Source organism: Lepisma saccharinum, chromosome 13 (genome assembly GCF_977018435.1).
Source record: "Lepisma saccharinum chromosome 13, izLepSacc3.1, whole genome shotgun sequence".
NCBI classification, from domain to species: Eukaryota; Metazoa; Arthropoda; class Insecta; order Zygentoma; family Lepismatidae; genus Lepisma; species Lepisma saccharinum.
This window is the reverse complement of record NC_139241.1, coordinates 8,045,019-8,052,628: the sequence shown is the minus strand read 5'-3', so window position 1 is coordinate 8,052,628 and position 7,610 is coordinate 8,045,019.

Sequence of the window (7,610 nt, the reverse complement as noted above, 5' to 3'; positions counted from 1 at the left end):
ACTGGATCCATCACTACACCTTGTCTCAATTTAGTACTTGTAAGACAAAAACTAAGAGGAGTTCAGAATTGCAAATTACACACGTAAAATTTCAGTATTCTACATTAACTAGAACTGGGTCAGGGGAAATCTTTAATGAACGTCCCTCGTATGTTTGTTCTGAATGGCCCGTCGAAGGCATTGCAATGGCAATATGCAGCAGCATTAATTCTGGTGCTGGGTTCCGTTATCAAGTTTCCAAATCTATTCAAGCACTCGCCTCTTGCAAGGTAAAAATGAATGATGGGAATCACATTTGACGGGATTCTGAACCGGCACAGCCATTGTCAGTACATGTTACTCAAACTAGACTCCAGGTAACTATGACGAACGGCCACGGGATGAAAGTGCAAAGTTGAAGGTCAAAGCCAGTGTTGCTAACGTACGCACAAAAAACATCACCCTTAGGCCTATGTGGGCTGTAACCTTTCTTTCCGGATACGCCTCGTATAATAACCCGTGAGTGCCAGGACCCACCTATCAACTGCCAGCCTCAATCTCTCCTGTCGAGGTGGGAGACCATCCAACCAGTTACAGGGTGTGTAACGTGATGGTTGCGTACGTAACAAAAGGCACTAAATGTTTTGGGGAAGCGTGCAAAAGGTCCGGGATCAATAAATGTACGTACGTCAGAACAAACAACAACCTATCAGTTACAAAAGTCAAAGTTTGTTGAGGTTAATGGTCAGCGTTTATCACCGCCACCTCAGTCTCTAATGAGAACCAATAGAAAAGTGAATATGCCTGGATATACGGGGCCCGTCAGAACACTAAGCAAAACAAAACAAACAATAGATACATTCGTGGATTATCGTGGAAAATTCACACTAAGTTGACAATTCTAGATATGCATATATATATATATATTCACGTAAGAACGCGTACATGGAACGCCCCCAAAAAATGTGTATCAATACTGATCAATCAGTTCACCAATTCCTTTAAGACTAGTAACCTTGTTTTGTTTAGTTGCAGTAAAGGTTTCAAAGAAGGACAAAAGTTCATTTGAGACTTCAAGTCAAAATTTATTACGTTAATCTCCCACGTTGACTGATTAACGTTCCAACATGCAAACATATACAACAAACAAAATTTAACAACCTCCCATTGTAACTCACACAAAGTTATTTCAATATAAATTCAACCGTTATTTTTCATCCTTTTTTGTATTCCGTAGTTTCATACATTAATTCATTACAGACCCAACCACAAACAAGAATGAATTCAACCAAACCGTCAAATCAGGTAACTTTAAATATCGTTTTTTAACAAGTTAAATTCTCAACAATACGTTATAGTAAAACTCTTTTTTCTTCTTGCAACAATTCCCCCCTTTTTACTTTGGTGCTCCCATTAATATTATCCTTCTTTGTGCCAAGCAAATATCATCCTTAAATTGTATTCAGTCATCTGGGATTCTACGTTACATTACGATAGTGTACGCCTTGCTTAATAAATGCTAAGAATATTGGAAAACTCTCCTTTACATCTTTTTTTTACGACGAATACTGAGAGCGACTGATTTGCCCGACAATTCATAATCAATTAACTTGCCGATTTCACTGATTCGACGCTTATGTCTTCTTCGTTTCAATTATTCGAACTAGTGGCTCGATTCATAAATATGCGTGAACCCGATACACTCGACTTTTCACTGTATCTCGAAAATGGAGAAGTTGACACAGTACATACCTAAATAGTCTGCACAAAACTGTTCCCTCTGACAAATCAAACTCAGCAACTGGGTCGTCAAATGGAATTATGGCTTCCTTCTCGTTTGGTCGTCATTCCCCTCTCAGTGGTGTCAGGAAACATCCCTCAGCTTGCCTCTCAATCACGGTTCCGTAGACTGCTCCATAGAGGTAGTGACAACGTGTATCCTGTAGAATACGCCAAACAGTCTGTCTCCACGTCAAACGGGACTCGGTACACGCATATTAGATTCCTCTCAAAAATGTAGTCCTTCCGCTTCTTAACTTCAAATGCAAAATTGTGAGAACGAGTCACTTTGGGTGGTTATCCGAAGTACGGAGAGATAGTCCAAAACCATTGCGTGCAATTAGAATCCAAAATGCAAGTCTCGTCCAGCGAGACACCGTTCCACACTAATCGCACGTCATGCTTCTCTCTCTCTCGCTCGATTCCTGCGAGCAGCTCTGGCTGTTACGTGAAAGTCAGCCAGATCGGAACTGAAGAGCTTGCCCGCTCGTAAATGCAGCACTGGGCGAGAAACGGTGGAGACCCCTAGCGGCGATTATCACAACCAACAAATCACAAGACATGACGCAAGGCGTACGACGAAGGAGGAAGTGTGAAGCTTTTCTACGCGAAATTTAAACGTAATACTTTTTATTACAAATCGCGCAGAAAAACGTCACAGGTGATATGTGGCCAGCACGACTAACCCCCAGATATTGTAGGTTTTCAAGACTGGGCTGTGCTACTGATTCATAGCTCCCAAATTTCCTCACGATGAGGGGTGGTTGGTCACCTGTCTCATACACAGCCCGAAATCTCAGGAAAAAAAAGATGTTACACTTCCCCCGGAAGCCTCAAACCTGTACACATCCTGTAGCCAGAGCACAAAGCATGATGCCTTAAACCGCATGGTCACGGTGCAGGACACCCTGGAGATGTGTTATGTAAAAAGTTCAGCAAAAAGATGCAGGCTTGACCAGGGTCTCTGTAATATACAGGGTGGCTCAATAAGTCACTTAACACCCTCAGTGCAAGGCCACTGCGGCATGGAATTTGAAATTGGCGATGACCAATCGTTATCTGGCCAAGGGGGAACCACATTGACGCCACCCACACGGTCGGCGGCCATCTTGATGTCCGCCATCTTGAATTCAACTTCAGAATTTTAAATGGGAAGGGGGTCGTGCGCCATATCAAAATGGGCTAGAATTTCAGGAGAAAAGCAATGTTGAAGGTTTTTTCGACGTATCTTTAACCAGTAAAAAGTTATGACTGAATTCTTGTACCAATTTGCTCCTTTTCGAGGTGTTAGAAAAATGCCTTCAAATTTGTTTAGCGCTTCGGTAATGCATCGAGATCAAAGTGACGTCTATGGAGAGACGTTCGCATGCCATTGCACATTATTTTAATCGGATACATTTATGAAGAGCTGTGCATTATGAATGGTTGTCGCGAACAATTTACAGTGTGATGCTTCCATTGAATTAAAAGTCCTTCACAGTGACAAGGCTAATGTTTATGTTCATAAGGAAGTTTATAAACAGAATATGTGACCCTTGTCATCTAATAACTAACTTTGGACAAAAACTGGTTCATAACGTTCCCATAAGTGTTCTGGTGTTCTTCCCTATTGAAAAAACTCTGTAAAAAGTACCTTCTTCCATCATAAGCAAGGATGAAAAAAACTGTTTATTTAACAAATCCAAGTAGCCCTAAGCATTTAAGGTTCCGTTGATGGAAAATTGACTAACCAATCGTGTTCCACACAGCACGCCACACCATTAACTTACCAACACTAACCATTCAGCTATGATCTGTCGAAAATGGGTTATCAGATAAAAATCATCGAATATTCGGGTTTATGAACTTCCTTATGAACATAAACATTAGCCTTGTCACTGTGAAGGACTTTTAATTCAATGGAAGCGTCACACTAAATTGTTCGCGACAACCATTCATAATGCGCAGCTCTTCGTGGATGTATCCGATTAAAATAATGTGCAATGGCATGCGAACGTCTCTCCATAGACGTCACTTTGATCTCGATGCATTACCGAAGCGCTAAACAAATTTGAAGGCATTTTTCTAACACCTCGAAAAGGAGCAAATTGGTACAAGAATTCAGTCATAACTTTTTACTGGTTAAAGATACGTCGAAAAAACCTTCACCATTGCATTTCTCGTGAAATTCTTGCCCATTTTGATATGTCGCACGACCCCCTTCCCATTTAAAATTCTGAAGTTGAATTCAAGATGGCGGACATCAAGATGGCCGCCGACCATGTGGGTGGCGTCAATGTGGTTCCCCCTTGGCCTGATAATGATTGGTCATCACCATTTCCATGTTGCGCGCTGCAGTGGCCTTGTACTGGGGGTGTTAAGTGACTTAAGGAGCCACCCTGTATATTATTGTTCTACCAACCAAGGCACAGAGTCAGCCCAGTTTTGCCTATAGCTCCATGCTGGAACATACTACACAGTGTTGACGTCATCAGTGTTTCAAAGGTTAAGTGATGCCATTGCAGTATCACTGATAGAGACAACACACAAGTAAAAGAGCGGAAAGCAAGAAATCACGTGAAATCAGAGTGGCTTGAGAGTTCAGTTAGTGGAGCAATGTCAGAGTATCAAAGTGATTGATTGATTTGGTTTATTTTACTTTGCTCTTCTGAAACTTTTGGCTACTTCTGAAGATGAGAGCAGGCCTCCATGGTGGAGTGGTTAGCACAGCATACTACAAGGCCAAGTGCTCTATGTTCAAATCCTGGACTGTGCATGGGCTTTCTTTGTGAGTGTCCCTCCATCAATTTCATCATATCATCACTCGTCATCATCTTTGCAATTAGCCAAAGTGGCAAAAAGGAAAATAAACCAAATCAAGCAACCGTGAAGGTGAGGACGAGTGATGATATTCATGAAGGGACAGTCACAAAAGAACATCCATTGCAAGCCAGGATTCAAACCTACGACCTTGGCATTGTACCATGCTGTGGTAACCACTCAGCCAAAGAGGTCAGTACAGTATGCAAGAGACTCAGTTTTGAACCTCCAATTTTCACTTAACATCGGTCAAGTCTTGTTTACTCTATCAGAGTATTAAGTGGACTTCGAACAAACTTTGACAAATGTAGATATATGACTTGGTTCCACAAACCATCATATCTACAGCCAGGGTGCGAAATCCCAAGGGGGACAGGGGGGAATTCCCCCCACCAACAATCTTGTCCTGAAATTCCCCCCCCCCACAAAATTCTTTCGGGGGGAGAGTCTGTTTTAACAACAAACAAACAATTTGTTTGGGATTCGAATATAATGGACTGGAATAATATCAAAAATGTATAAAAAAGGACAACAAAGAACCTCATCTCTTAGGACACTGAACCCAGCAATCCCCAGAACACATAAATTAGACAAACTAGTCATTTCTTCTCCATTTCTCATTGTCTTTCATTAACAACCACAAAGTATATCAATATATTAATAAAACACGTAATAGCATTTATATGTGAATCTTATACAGGAAACTATTATCTTCTTAATGTCTCTTAATTTTTGCCCCTCCTCCGTTAATAGCATAAGTAGTACATTAATATATATATATATATATATATATATATATATATATATATATACACACACACACACACACACACACACAACCTTGGTGACAATGAAGTTCGACCAGAAAGGAATACGTGATTAAATGCACAGAGGCATAGGCGGTGGAATGGGTGAACCGCAGAAGTGACGCATGTGTGTAAGAGGAGGCGTGTGAGCAGGCAAGAATCGTGATCCCAGCATGTTGCACCCAAGATCACGTAAACAACAAAAACGGGGAACTATACGCGTGACATTGAACTTCGACCAGGCACCAGACCCATACGGAAAATTCCAGATAGTGGCGCATTCGACGGAAGCATGACGTCACGGACACGATAAGGGAGTCTGCCGTATATAAGCGCGTGCTGTGCACCGAGGAACTGCAGTGCATCATCACCATGGCCAGGGGCAAACCTATTGACAACACCGTGAGGAGAAGAGTGGTGGAGTTGCAACGGGATGGGCTCAGTGAACGGGAAATAGGGTGCCAACTGAACTTACCCAAGTCAACCATCCACTGCATCATCAAACACCACCAAAATACGGGTACTACAGAGCCAGGTAAGGCCCCCGGTCGAAAACGCCTGCTGAGCGTGGGTGACCTACGGATATTTAAGCGCTATATCCAGACCAACAATCATGTTTCTGTGGCCGAATTACGACTGTGGACTCGAGAACGCTTTCACATTGAAGTGTCAACCAGAACCATTCGCCGTTACCTACAGCGATGCGGTTACCGAGTGTACAAGGCGAAACGTAAACCCTTCCTCTCCATGTTGAACAAAGGCAATCGACTACGGTGGGCACGAATGTACCGGGGATGGACATTTCGGCAGTGGAACAGGGTTTTGTGGACGGATGAATCCTTTTTCAATGTTGTGTACGGGAAAATACGGAAAACAGTCATTTGTTCGAAGGAGGAACAGAATGAAGCAAAATGTTATGCACATCGGGTACAGAAACCTGCGTCAATGATGGTATGGGGATGCATGATGGCATCTGGGGTTGGCCCACTACACGTCTGTGAGGGCATTGTGAATGCACACGCCTATACACGCATACTGGAGCGGCATCTTCCCACAGTGCGAAGGCACCTGTTCCACAGGCGGCGTCTCATCTTTCAACACGACAATGCCAGGCCTCATACAGCGCAGCTGACAAGATAATGGTTGACTCGCCATCACGTGCGAACTCTGCCATGGCCACCATCGAGTCCCGACCTCTCGCCCATTGAGAATGTGTGGCGTGTTCTTAAGCGACATGTGCAACAGAGGGGACCCACGACAGTGGCTGCTCTTATCGCCTGCCTGCAGGAGGAATGGCACCGCATTGATGTGTAATACCTTGAACGACTCGTCCACAGCATGCCCCGATGCATTGCCACAGTTATTCGCCGACGGGGCGGCGTCACACCATGGTAAACAGGATCCCCTCTAACAGTGGTCGAACTTCAATATCACGTGTAGATGGACGAAAATGTTTTATTTTGTGTGGACACCATACATTGCTGCATTGCAGCAGAAATTTATGTTTTCCTTTGTTCCATGTAGCCTGCTGAATAAAATATGTTCAGCATATGCATGTGTTCTCCTTCTTTCACAACGCACTCCTTTATTTGTGACTGGTCGAACTTCATTGTCACTAAGGTTGTGTGTGTATATATATACACAGGGTGCTCTCGGAACAGGGGACTGAGTAAGACAATATTTGGAATAAGAACCCATGTCCAGAAACGTACCGTTTCCATGCTACAACCATGACAATGTATAGGATGTGCCTGTGTTGGTATGCAACCGGGTAGGCAGTACATGACGTCAGAAGATCACCTGATGACCTAAAGTGTAATCATTTATTACAACCATGTCAAATGAGGCGTTACTAAGATACAGAAGTACAAGGGAACAAAAATAAACGTACTATTCATTGATCAACACCTGTGTCCACAGTGGAACGCTACAATTTGTAGACGTCACGTGCAATCAGGTGATCTTCTAACGTCAAGTACTGCCTACCTGGTTGTTTACCAACACAGGCACATCCGACACATTGTCATGGTTGTAGCACGGAAACGGTACGTTTCCGGACATGGGTTCCTATTCCAAATATTGTCTATTCAGTCCCCTCTACTTGCCCTAGGAGTTTGTAAGGGGAATTTCCGATACAGGGTGTCCCACTAGCTTTCGAACCCGAAAAAAACATACATAGGAAAATGAAATTCACAATAAACGTACCTTGTTTCATGCTGAATACATGATCGCCACAGCAGGTGCTGC